The sequence below is a fragment of the Podarcis muralis genome, chromosome W, assembly GCF_964188315.1.
Source record: "Podarcis muralis chromosome W, rPodMur119.hap1.1, whole genome shotgun sequence".
Lineage (NCBI taxonomy): Eukaryota > Metazoa > Chordata > Lepidosauria > Squamata > Lacertidae > Podarcis > Podarcis muralis.
The window spans coordinates 17,259,179-17,272,808 of NC_135674.1; the positions used below are offsets into that span (position 1 = coordinate 17,259,179).

Genomic DNA, 13,630 nt, shown 5'->3' on the forward strand with positions numbered 1-13,630 from the left:
CAGTTCTTTTTCTTCCTCTGTTCTCCCTCCTACCACTAAGCCCTGGAGACAAAGCTTAATGGGGAGAGGGGAGGGCAGACCTCCCCTCAAGAGTCTATGCAATAATTCGCAGCCAGCTGCTGCTGGGCTGAAACTTGCAAGCTGCAAGCAGTATGAGGAAGGAGAGCAATTGAGAAACACCTTGGGGAAGCAATGTAGCCCTCTTTCTGCACCTGCAAGCCTTGTTGTGAAGAGCTAAGTCAGATTCCATGGTATCTGCACGACCTGATGCCCCATGCAGCACCCCCTCTCCACAGCCTCTCCCTCATGTGTGTTGCGAGGGCCCAAGAAGACTACATTTGGAAAGTCTGGCTGAGCTTCAGAGCAGTGGAGAAACCAGCAAAGGCAAGTGTAGCTCCCCTCCAAACACCAGAACAATCTCTGCACAATGGATATTTTATTTTGAAACAACCGTTTCCCAATAAATTAAGTGTGTGTGTGCACCAAGTACAGGAATCCAGGACAGAAAACCAGAAAGACAAAAGTTGCAGAACTTGGGGTCGGGTGGGGAGCCCAACCCAACCCAGCTGTGCTGGTCCCAGGGGGGATAAGGTACTATTACCGTAGCCCAAGATCAGTCCAGAGTCTCTAGCAGGGTAGATGATCACTAGATGAGACGCGAGGTCCGAGACAGGGAGCCGGGCGGGGTAACAGGAACGCTGGTAGGGCAGAAGCAGGAAGCCAGGCGAGGAACAGGAACACTGGTAGGGCAGAAGCAGGAGTCCAGGCGAGGAACAGGAACACTGGTAGGGCAGAAGCAGGAGTCCAGGCGAGGAACAGGAACACCGGATAGTCAGGAACAGGAAGCCGGGCGAGGAACAGGCACACTGGGAGTGCAGATCAAGGACTGGGTAAAGCAGGTACTCCACAACGACGTTGCTCCCGCAACCTGGGACCGGGCTGCCTGACCTTTATCTTCTTCTAAGGCCGGGGGCGGTCCCGGCCCCCAGAAGCCCCGCCTCTCTTGGCCTTAAGGCGAGCACTCCTCCTGGGAGACACCAGTTCCCTTCGCCTCTCTGCCCTAAGCCTCTGCAGATCAGGAGAGGCCGAAGGGTTACTGGGCCCCGGGGGAGGCTCACCTGTAGCCACTGAGTCTTCCAGCACCTCTGGGGCCAGAATGGTTTCACCTGGTGCCTGCTCTTGAGGTTCCTCAGCATCTAGGCCTTGCCCCAGTTCAGCCGCCCCTGGAGGCGGGGACTCCTGTGCCGGCTGGGATTCCTCCGGATCGCTCTCAGACTCGGAATCCCAGGCCATCACACCAGCTGTACCCACTGCCTCAGCTCCCCTCCTGCTGCCCAGCCTGTGCCCCCTCCTCCTCCCTGGTCCCTTTAGGCAGTGCTTTCTGTTTCATGAAGAATGAACACCCTAGAAGTCTACTTGGCAGAATGGGGACAGATATCTGAACTATACAGAGCAGGCTAAGGAGTACGTGGGCCACAGTGGCTGCCCTGCCCCTTCTTGATGAGCATCAAGGCTGGGGAGCAGAGAAAGAGGTCCTGCAATCCCAGGACAGGCTAGGAATCCTTATGCCTTGTACCCACCAAGAGTAGCACATGCTCAGCTGCAGCAGAAGGGGAGAGCGTGGACTACTGCGCAGGGACTGAGAGCAGCAGTGGTGGTAGGATGGGCAGGGGAATGACTGTCCTCCAACAAAGTCCCTCCCAAAGCACCCTTAACCTGCTGCCAATGCCCTGGAACCATGTGGAAAACCAAGTGTGCAACTGTGTCAGGAGTCAAGAGGAAAAGGTGGAAAGGGCGAAGCACAGGGAAGGGAGCTTTCATATGGCAAGATGGCACAAGGGGAAGGGCAGGCACCAGAGAACAGAGGCTGGGCCTTGCCTCTTCCCTCCCAACTTCGTCTCCAGTCACGCTTGGCACCTTTAGTAGTCATCTGCCCCCAGCGGGAAGCCCAGGAGGAAGCCGATGGCACGCTGACGCTCCTGTGGGCTCTGCTTCGTCAGAACTTTGGGCAGAGGCCGTAGCAGGAGGCTTGCGAAGAGGGTGTCTGCAGGGAAGCGAAAACATTTGCATGAGAGGAGGCGGGAGCAGGAGGAAGGCCAGCTCCCAGCCAGGACAGGCAGGCCTTACCTAGCATGTTGGCACTGACGTTGTTGCTCTCAGAGTATTTCAGCAGCTTCCACAGGAAAGCCGTTACGAAGCGGAACACGTTCTGGTGCGACCGCGGCAACTGGCAGATCACCTGCAAGACAGGGAGGGGCGGTTTGGAGTTTCAGTGCAGAGCTTTGCTAGAGGAGGGGCATGGATCACTAGCACGGTGTACTTTTTATGTTTGCAGGTTTAGACCTGGCATAAAAAAAAGACTTTCTAAAATGGTAACCGGACTAGAACTCTGCTGGGAACTTTGGGGAATAATACAACTGTAGAGTCGGAAGGGACCACGAGGGTTAACTAATCGAACCCCCTGCAATGCCTAAGGTGGGGCTCGAACTCATGACACTGAGATTAAGAGTCTTATGCTCTACCAACTGAGATATCTTGGGGGAAGGGCCATAGCTCTGCTTTTCATGCAGAAAGTCTCAGGTTCCACCCCCAGCATCTCCCAGGAGGGTAGGGAACATCCCTTGTCTGAAATCCTGGAGAGCCACTGCTTGTCAATTTCGACAATACTGAGCTAGATGGCCCAGGGGTCTGATTCAGTATATGGCCGCTTCCTGTGTTGGAAATTGAAGCAAGGTTCACTGAAACAGGTGAGCTATTGTTACAACTCCTTGTCAGAAAGCAAAAAGGCAACATGTGCGCACCCCACCCCCCTCCACAACCGAGAGGGATGGTTATCAAAGGAGACATCAGCAACCTCTGCAGTTAACAAGGCTTCCCAGACCAGCCTAACCCTCCTGCCAGTGTGCTGGTTTACTAGCTTTCAGGGATGTTTTAGTGGATTTCCTGTTACTCGCTGCAACATTTGGACTAGATGACTTTGGAAATCCCTTCTGATTCTATGCTTCTGTACACACCACAATCCAGCCAGGAAGAGATGGGGCTCTGGGGCCGACCTGGCGACAGAGGTGGCTGTCATGTGAGCACTCAAGGCAGCGCTGATACAGTTCATAGCAAAGGACTGGTTCTGGCACTGCCTCCAGGAAGATGAGCAGAGCTTCGGCCACCGAGTGGTTACTGCCAGCTATTGACAGCCTGGCAAGGAAAGTGTTCTATCCTGTTACCTGCACCCTGCCTCCTTCCCAGGCTGGTCCAAAGCAAGAAGCTTTGTCCTTGTTGGTTTCTATTTCCCTCACTGAGCAGCAAAATGCTTGTCACAAGACAATTGTTTACATTCCACAGTCAGAGTTACTGTTGGGTTCCCACGGGAATGGGAGACTGGATGTGACGTACACTGGTTTCCTGTTTTTCAGTGTTCTCTCGGTTTCTTTGTGTCGAGAGGAGTTGCTTCTCTGCTCTCACAGAGGCAAGATGCATGTTTGTATGCTCTCAGCATAGAGTGTAAATAAACTTTAGCATGTAGCACAATATCTCCTCATCCTTTCGTTGTGTGACTACTCTGCTTGGGCTCAAGATAAGACGAGCCTGTATCAGCTCCAGATGGGCCGGAGCTGATCAAAATCTCACATTTTTTGTTATGGACTCCAGAAATCGGAATCGGAATGCCGGCAGAGGAACAGAGGGACAGATTGGCGTTATCTGCTCTGCGCATCAAGAAGATTGATGAGAGGTATGTGATCTTGCTACCAGGAAGCCTGCCAGCTCCTAATTAATGGCTTTAAGGCTGGACTTTGAACTTTTAAGCCGAAGAAGCTTTTTGCTACTGCAGAGGCTCGGCAGAGGCTTGAAACGGAAGTGCTTTGGAATGGAGCTGCAGTAAACACAGACGCAGCTTGATTAATGCAGCAGAGATGGCTAATGCAAGGCTGGCTGATGCTTGTGGGATTCCTAAGCTCAATAGAAAGAATTACGTGGAATGGGTGTTGTACGCAGAGGCTCTTCTGCGAAAAGAGGGTCTGTTTAATGTTATTACAGACACACACCCCCAGCTCCGATGACAGATGAATGGGCAGCTAAGGATTTCAAAGCAAGGGGAACTCTTACATTGCTAGTATCCCCAGGAGAGCTTTGTCTATTGCGTGATAAGACCTCAGCCAGAGAGATTTGGGACACTTTAAGAGACGCTCATTTGAGAACAGAGGCTGGTGCTTCTTTGTTCTACTATGCCAAGCTGCATGATATGGCACTTGCTGAAGGTGCAGATGTGCGTGCTCATCTGATGGAGATGCAGAATCTGAGACATGAGCTGCAACAGAGAGGACTCACCTTTCCAGAGGCTGTGTATTCCTTCATGATACTACATTCTTTGGGTTCAAGTTGGGAGTCCGTTGCCACTCAGATTGCTGTTTTGCCAACTGCTCAGATCACAGTAGAGCATGTTACTGCTGTGATTCAGAATGAAGCTGACCGCCGAGGTGCTAGCTGCATCGGTAAGGGGGAGTCTTCACAGACGTCATCCCAGAATGCAGTGGAACCACCAGATGGCGCCAAAGCTTTGAAGGCAGTGAAATGCTACTCGTGTGGACATCTAGGCCATATGAAGAGGGAATGCAGATATCCCAGGGCCAAGACAACAGAGCAGCGCAGCGAAAGCTCAACGCGTGGAAAAGGCAAAGGCAAAGGTCTGGTGTCCAGGACAACGCAGCACAAGGCAATGGTCTCACGCTTCACTCCAAAGGTTTCAAAGGTCCAGAAGACGTCTAGATCTTTCTTCGTAATTGATTCAGGAGCCACCAGACACATATGCAACGACAAGCAACTGTTCGTGTCTTTTACACCGCAGGAAGGTGCGATTCACCAGGCGGATGACCACACGATCTCCAGTCAAGGCTACGGAACTGTTGTTCTTCAGAGTTTGGACTTGTCGATACACGATGTTCTCTACGTTCCAGATGCTGCACACAATCTACTCAGCGTTGCGCAGCTGAATGAACGGAACATTGATGTTTCCTTCAAGAACAAGAAGTGCACCATCACAAAGAAAAACGATTATGTATTGTATGCTGAATATGTTGATCGTTTGTTTGTGTTGTATTATGATGATGATGTGCAGGATGAAACTTGTTGCATTGCAGGTTCTAACAAGGTTTTGCATGCAGGATGTATTCATGATTTTCACAGGAAATTTGGTCATTTACATTTTGAGGCAGTATCTAAAATGCCTGCCTTGGTTGAAGGTATGACTATTAAACCCTGCAGGTACCACATTAAGTGTAAGGCATGCGCAGCAAACAAGGTGAAAATGGCTGCAAAAGGTAAGGTATCTAGTAGACAAGCTACAGGAACCATACCAGGTAGTGCATGCTGATTTACCGTATTTTTCCCTCTATAACACGCAGATTTTTTCTCCTAAAAAGTAAGGGGAAATGTCTATGCGTGTTATTGAGCGAATGTGTGGTCCCTGGAGCTGACTAGCCCGAGTGCATCACACATTTTCTTCGAGGGTCATCTTCGTTGCGGTCAGCAGAAGCCAGGGAAGTGCTTGCTAGGAGGTTTGGCCGTTCTGATCGCTTGATTGCGTGTGCAGCGCGACTGTGTGTTTGCTAGTGTGTGTGCTTTGTGAGTGTGTGGTTGCCTGTGTGTTTGTTCGCTAGCGTGGGTGCTTGGAGGGAGTGAGAGTGACTGACTGCTGCATCTTCTCCTGCAATTTGCCTTTTAAAAAATTGGAAGCAGCGGGGCAGTAAAAACCACCTCCGAAAGCCCCATTTTTCCCTTCTAAGGCTGCAGCTCGGCTTTGGGAGCCCTGAACCCCTGCCTTGTTCTTGAGGGATCTTTGAGGTTTCCCCTTTAGCTTTAACCCAGCCCCCTTATTTTACCAGTTTATCTTCATTCTCGGTGTGGTAAACTGATCGCAGGCAGCCACACGTGCGTTTGAGCCTCCCGAGAGAGAAAGCTGTTGCTTTCCTGCATTCTGCCTCAGGGTCTTACTGCCCACCCTCTTCTGTTTCTTTACTGTGTTTGCTCAAACGGAACAAAGAGCAGAGAAAACCCCTCCCCTCCAGGCAAGCAGAGGGCAAAGCAGAGCGTCCTTCCTTCTACCGGTAATTCCTCTCTGTGCTCCGGTGCTGCTGCTGCTGCGTCTAGGAACTCGCAGGCAACATGCAGGTGGGAGAGAGAGAGAGAGAGAGAGAGAGAGAGAGAGAGAGAGAGAGAGAGAGAGAGAGAGCTGGCTGGCTTGGGTGAGTGGGTGGGTGGGTGGGTGGGTGGGGGAACTTTTGCCTTCCTTTCCTCCCTCCGGTAAAACCCCTCTCCTGCATTCTTAGCCAGCTGCTTCTCCGCACACCCCTCTCGGTGGTCCTTGTCCCTTCTATGTTTTTCCTTCCCTCCCCACTTAAAACGTGGTTACAAAGCACGGATCCACATGGATCCTCAGGATCTTTGCATTGGGTCACCCCAAATTCACCATCAGATCACATAGCATATCCATGGCTACAGCCTGCACCAAAAAAATCACGCACCCACTATGGGGCCAAGATGGCGTCCGGCACTCTTCTTAGCTGCGCCACTGCTGTCCGTGCCGGTAAAAACCTCTTCCAGCCTCTTCGGCCCTTTTAGCAGAGTTTACACAGCGGGGAAAACTGTTGCTTGTGTGGGTAATAACTCAGACTGCAAAGCAGGCTTTTCTCTTATCTCCAATAGCCTTTAATGAGTAGAATAACAACATAAATCAGCCCAGTGAATTGGCCGGCATCCTCTCCGCTTCTCGGCACAAGCGAAAGAAAAAAGACACACAGAGAAACACTCCCCTCTGTGAACATAGCCTCGCCTCAGAATGTGAGACGTCACTCAGAACTGTTTAACCCTGTAAGTTCTGATTCTCCCCACACCCCCTCTCGTCTCGCATCCTGAGGGAAACTGTGAGGACACATCTACAAACCTCTTTGAGTTCAACTCCTTTCCCATTGCCTTTTGCCCCTTCCTGGCGTCTGTCTCAGGCAACTGTTGAACCTCCTCAAAACTCTCAGGTTTGCACTGTGCGAAACCAACCCATGCGCTGGTGACCTGAAACCTCTCAGGTGGTACTCCCTTCGTGGTGCGTGCGGACCGTCTGAGCACAGTCTCAGGTGCTCCTTCTGACCCACTGGGTCCAGCAAGTGTTTCACTGGTACCAGAAGACTCCCCCTCTGACTTACTGCGTCTTCGGGCCTTCTGAACTTTGCTAACGGGAGACGAAGGCTCACTCTTGGGCTCTCTTTTAACAACCTGTGGAGATGCCCAACCCTGTTCTTGACCTTGGTCAGTGACCTGGTCCTCATCAACAGGTTCAGCTTCTGCCTCTCCCTCCTCCTCAGAATCAGACAGACATTCTGAGAGAACGTCAGGACTCGCATGGAGCCTTGACCAACCATTCTGCTCACAGAACTCAGCATGTTTGCTGATTAGAATCTTGGACTGATCACCTTCTGGATATGCAAACCTCCACCCCTTTGTCGCAGGTTCATACCCACAAAAGATCATTTTCTGGGACCTCGGGTCACCTTCCTTTCGTTGACCCTTTGGCACAAGCACCCAAGCTTGGCAACCAAACACACGGAAGAAATGAAGCTTCGGCTTCTTTCCGTGGAGCAAGAAATACGGGGTGTCACCTACCACTGAATTGTAGGACCTGTTCATTGTGAAATTGGCCGTCTTTATCTCCTCCCCCCAAAAACTTTGAGGCAAACCAGAGTCACACAGTAGAACGTCAGTAGCTTTAGCCAGTGTTCTACTCCTATGCTCCGCCACGCCAATCTCCTGAGGAGAAGTAGCAACCGTCAACCAGTGACGTATTCCCTTCTGGCGGAAGAAACTCTGCAGAGCAGACCCAGTAAACTCTGCACTTCGGTCACTCTTGAACCCCTGCACCTTGGTGGAAAACTGTAGTTCCACTGCCGCAACCCAATCTTTGATCAGTTGCGCTGCCTCGCTTTTCTCCTTCAGCGAGAAGACCCAGCCATTTTGGCTAAAATCATCTGTCAGCATCAGTGCAAATCTTGCCCCGCCCAGACTCTCTGGCATGGGCCCAAAAAGGTCTGTGTGCACAAGCTCAAAAGGCTTTGTGGTTACCCTCTCCAACCTGGGATAACTGCACCCTTTCACCTTTGCCCTTCTGCATGCCCTACAATCTAGGGATCGGTCACATGCTTTTATCTTGCACCCTACAGTGTACTGGGGCAACTTCTGGATACCTTCCCAATAGCCATGTGACATTCTCCTGTGCCACAAATGAGCACATGAATCATGAGGTGGAACGTTTGCACACTTCGCCTGTGCTTCCTCAGCATCCCCCTCACCCTCCAGAGGTGTCTCCAGAACAAAGAGGTTGTTCTGACATGCAACACTGACCAGTTGTCTCCCACCCCTGGAAATAGAACAGACATTGTTTTCAAAGCAAACCTTGTACCCCTCCTGTAAGAGACAAGATACAGATAAAAGACAGTGTTTCATCTCAGGCACAACGTAGACCTCCAGCTCCGCCTGCAAGAAAGAAAGAAACACATTTCCAACAGTGGTTAAATGTCTCTGTGACCCATCAGCAAAAATAACTGTTTTCCCAGTTGAAACAGCCCTGCAGTTCCACATTTCATCACTAGGTGGCATTAGATGATGACTCGCTCCAGAGTCTATGACCCAACGCAACACTCTCTCCTCACTGGAGTTGTCCCTTAGCGTTGCCATAGAGGCAGCTAGGTGATAAGGACTGTCCTTCTCGCTGCCCCCGTCCTTGGGGCCTCTGCAGATGTCATCTCTGGTTGTCACGGCAACAGACTTCCCCCGGCAGGAAGACTTGCCCACGACCTTCACAGCTTCCGTAGATGCAACTCTCTCAGTTGCCTTGGAGACCGGACTTGTCTCAGCGTTCCCACACAACTCCGAAGCTCTTATCTGTCTTTGCTGCAGGTGGCCGACCTTGGAGCCTTTAGCTCTTTTCAGCTTCCCAGGCTCCGACTCACGACGTAAACAACTCTTCGTAGCTTTTGGAGAACGAGGCGTCTCTGAGCTTTCACCGCTCACTGCCCCCCCCACTGCTCCCAGGGCTCCCAGGACGTTTTCCTGCACCCCCTCTGGTGGGTAAAGGGCTCCCAACACTTGGCCTCTCTCTTGGCTCCTCACACAGACACATTGCAGCATCCATACAGCTCCCAGGCTCAGCATAAGCACTAGCAGCATTGCCAGCAACAGCAACAGTCCCTTCGCCCCCCTGTGGGGGCTCCCAGCTCCTCCCAGCTGTGTATCGGCTCTCAAAAATGTGGCCGGCACCATTTTGCCTCTCCCCTTCAGATGCAGCCAAATCTTGGCCTTTACTTCCCACCCCAGCTTCACAAGCTTCACGGAGTGCTAGCCAAGCAGCCTCTGGCCTTTTAGCATCCAGGACAACTGGCACCAGATGGGCATCCACATTTTCTGCCAAAAAATCAAGCACACGCTTCTCACTTTCACTTTGTTCTGCAGCCCTCTCAGCCGCTGCTTTCCCAGTTGCATTGTGGGGTGGCTTTATGACATCCCAAAGCCGCTCCCCCACCAGCAGCAGTTCTGCTTGAAAACTCCACACCAGCCAATTTTGGCTAGTCAGTTTCTGACATGGCAGCTTAAGCTCAAAGCCATGTTGTTGGGCCTGAGCCATTTTCCTTCTCCCCCGGGGCTGAGCCTACTCACGTAACAGCAGCTCCTCCGGCACCAGGTTCAGCAGACCAGATCCTCCCCAGCGAGCTCCTCTCTGCCTCAAACGTTAGGCACAGCTCCAACTGGCTCCAGCTTCTCCTCAGCTGGCTTTCCCCCCACACAGGCACAACTCAGCAACAGCTTCCAAAGCTTGGCTGACTCCCATAACCTATGGGGCCAAGATGGCGTCCGGCACTCTTCTTAGCTGCGCCACTGCTGTCCGTGCCGGTAAAAACCTCTTCCAGCCTCTTCGGCCCTTTTAGCAGAGTTTACACAGCGGGGAAAACTGTTGCTTGTGTGGGTAATAACTCAGACTGCAAAGCAGGCTTTTCTCTTATCTCCAATAGCCTTTAATGAGTAGAATAACAACATAAATCAGCCCGGTGAATCGGCCGGCATCCTCTCCGCTTCTCGGCACAAGCGAAAGAAAAAAGACACACAGAGAAACACTCCCCTCTGTGAACATAGCCACGCCTCAGAATGTGAGACGTCACTCAGAACTGTTTAACCCTGTAAGTTCTGATTCTCCCCACTTGGAGCCTGGGGCTGCAATGGTGCAAAAACGTGGTTACAAAGCACAGATCCACATGGATTCTCAGGATTTTTGCATTGGGCTACCCCAAACTCACCATCAAATCACATGTCTGTGGCCACAGCATGAAGCACAAAAATGATACATCCACTGTTTCATTCAGATTTTTTTTTCTTGTTTTCCTCCTCTAAAACTATGTGCGTGTTATGGTCAGGTCTGTGTTATCGAGCGAAAAATACGGTAGTTGGTCCACTATCGCCCTCTTTGGGTGACAACAGGTACTTCATGGTTCTCATTGATGCATTTTCCAGGTATATTTATGTGTACAATCTCAAGCAGAAATCAAATGCATTTCCTAGGTTCAAGGAATTCTGTGCTTGGTTGGAAAATGTGCATGGTAAGAAGATAAAAACTCTTTTCACTGATCTCAGGGGGGAATTCACTTCTCAGCAGTTTGAAGCTTTTCTGACTGAGAAAGGAATTCAGCACAATTTGTCTAGTCCTTGCTCGCCATGGCAGAACGGACTTTGTGAGAGAGCAAATCAGACATTGCTTCAAGGCCTGAAAACCTTGCTGCATGATGCCAATCTTCCAGAGAGTTATTGGGCCGAATCTCTCTCCTGTTTTGTTTACAGTTATAATCGGAGATTATCATCATCGATTGGTTGTACCCCCTATGAGAAGATGTTTGGCAAGAAGCCATACATCAAACACATGAGAATTTTTGGTTCTGACATGTGGGTTCACACACCACAAAGCTCCAAGTTAGGCAAGCGTGAATTGCATGGTATCTTTCTAGGGTATCAGAAAGGTTCTTACAGAATAATGATGACTAAGACAATTAGGCTCACAAGAAGTGTTGAGTACAATGCCAAGTGGGGGGAGAATGTGGGAATTTTCCAATGTTATCCTGATGACAGTGAAGAGACTGAGGATAGGCAACAGCAGCAGCAACAACAGCCACAGCTGCCGCAACAACCCACACCCACTGATCAAGGTCCTGATCCTGAGTCTGAGACTGAATCAGATGATTCAGAGGATTTCAAGAGTGCGAAAGCCTCTATGCGACCCTCTGAAGGCTCTGATTGAGAAATGGAGGAACCATTGTTCACTATAGGCCACTTTTCTCCTAAGAAGGAAGAGGAGAGTGTTGAAGACCTATGGCTAATTCGCAGGTCACAAAGAGCCACTAAAGGCAGACCTCCAAAGAGATTTGCTGATGAATTTACTAAAACAGCAGTAGCATCTGTTAAAAGCTCCAAGAAGGTATTTGAACCTTCAAGTTTCCAAGAAATCCAGGTTTTGGATTCAAAGGAGGATGAGCCATGGTTAAATGCCATGAAGGCTGAGCTTGATTCCTTAGAGAGGAACAAAACATGGGAGCTAGTTCCAGTAGTTCCAGGAATGAAACTGCTTGGAAGCAAATGGGTCCTCAAAGCGAAGACAGATCAAAATGGCAAGATAGTCAGACACAAAGCCAGATTGGTAGCCAGAGGTTTTTCACAGGTACCAGGAGAAGATTATCACGAGACCTACTCACCCACCGTGAGGTATGAGAGCATTAGGCTTATGCTCAAGCTTGCTGCAGAGGAGAATCTACACATTTCTCACCACAACGTGAATACAGCATTTTTGTACGGATCTCTAGGTGAATCACTTTATATGCTTCCACCTGATGGCGTACAGGTAAAACAGGGATTTGTTTGTTCTCTGAAGAAATCCCTTTATGGTCTCAAACGGAGTGCACGGTGCTGGCACACAAAATTCACTGAAGTATTGTTTTCTCTAGGTTTTCAGCAAGGGAAAGCTGATCCTTGTGTATTTGTCAAAGAGGAGGGGCAAAAGAAGCTGTATTGCTTGTTTTATGTTGATGATATTTTGTTCTTTTGGAAGGATGTCACAATGTACAATAACGCCCTAGCTCAACTGAAAGAGCACTTTGACATGAAAGATCTTGGTGAGGTAAACAACTACCTATCTCTGGAAATAGAGAGAGATCAAGATGGTAACATTCTAGTACACCAGTCACGGAAAATTGCTGATGTGTTAAGCAAACTAAACCTGATAGATGCTAACCCTGTAGACACACCGATGACAACAGGTTATCAGGTAGACGACACTGAAGGAGCATTTTCTGACACTACACTGTACAGAAGTGTGCTAGGTAAGCTAAACTTCATTGCCAGATGTTCAAGACCAGACATTGCTGTTAGCTGTAATTTGCTAAGCAGACAAGTCAACAATCCTAGTGTTAAGGATTGGAAAGCTCTGAAATGCATACCTCGCTATTTGAAAGGCACTATGCATTACAGACTGAGATTTAACAATCAGAAGTCTGGTGGTCTTGAAATATTTGCAGATGCAAGTTTTGGAAGTGACACTACAGACAGGAAAAGTATGTCTGGAGTTTGCTACATGTACAATCAGGGTCTATTTGATTGGTTGTGCAAGAAGCAAACAACAGTTAGCTTAAGTACTTGTGAAGCTCAACTGAATGCACTGTCTTATTCACTTAAGGATTGTGAATGGTTGTTACAATTGTGCAAAGACATGAAAATTCCTGTCAAATGTCCAATCCAGGTTTACCAGGACAACAAAGCATGTTTGGCTTTGCTGAATTCTGAAGGTTGTAAGCAAAGCACGAAGCATTTGCAATTGAAACTGCAACATGCTAGGGAATGTGTTCAGAAGGGACTCGTAACGGTGTCCTATATGCCAGGTACTGAAATTCCTGCTGATGTATTGTCCAAGATTGTATAAAGGGATCAACACTGTACCTATGTGCAGAAGTTGGGTTTGTACTGATATTGTACGAACATGCTGCCCAGTGATGTTCACAGAAAGGGGGAGGCTGTTGGTTTCTATTTTCCTCACTGAGCAGCAAAATGCTTGTCACAAGACAATTGTTTACATTCCACAGTCAGAGTTACTGTTGGGTTCCCACGGGCCCTCGGTGCTGGACCTCAATGTCCAGGTAGAACGATGGGGGTGGAGACGCTCCTTCAGATATACTGGACCAAGGCCATTTAGGGCTTTAAAGGTCAGCACCAACACTTTGAATTGTGCTCGGAAACGTACTGGGAGCCAATGTTGGTCTTTCAAGTCCGGTGTTATGTGGTCTCTGCGGCCGCTCCCAGTCACCAGTCTAGCTGCCGCGTTCTGGATTAGTTGTAGTTTCCGGGTCACCTTCAAAGGTAGCCCCACGTAGAGCGCATTGCAGTAATCCAAGTGGGAGATAATCAGAGCATGCACCACTCTGGCGAGGCAGTCCGCAGGCAGATAGGGTCTCAGCCTGAGTACCAGATGGAGCTGGTAAACAGCTGCCCTGGACACAGATTTGACCTGTGCCTCCATGGACAGCTGTGAGTCCAAAATGACTCCCGGTCGGCGCCAGCGCTA

General features: G+C 49.8%; 1 pseudogene; it reads right to left on the reverse strand.

Moving 5' to 3' along the window:
- Positions 1–1,919: 1,919 nt before the first annotated feature.
- The window catches only part of LOC144326420 (inositol polyphosphate 5-phosphatase OCRL-like), a 100,598-nt pseudogene continuing 88,887 nt past the window's right edge, over positions 1,920–13,630 (reverse strand).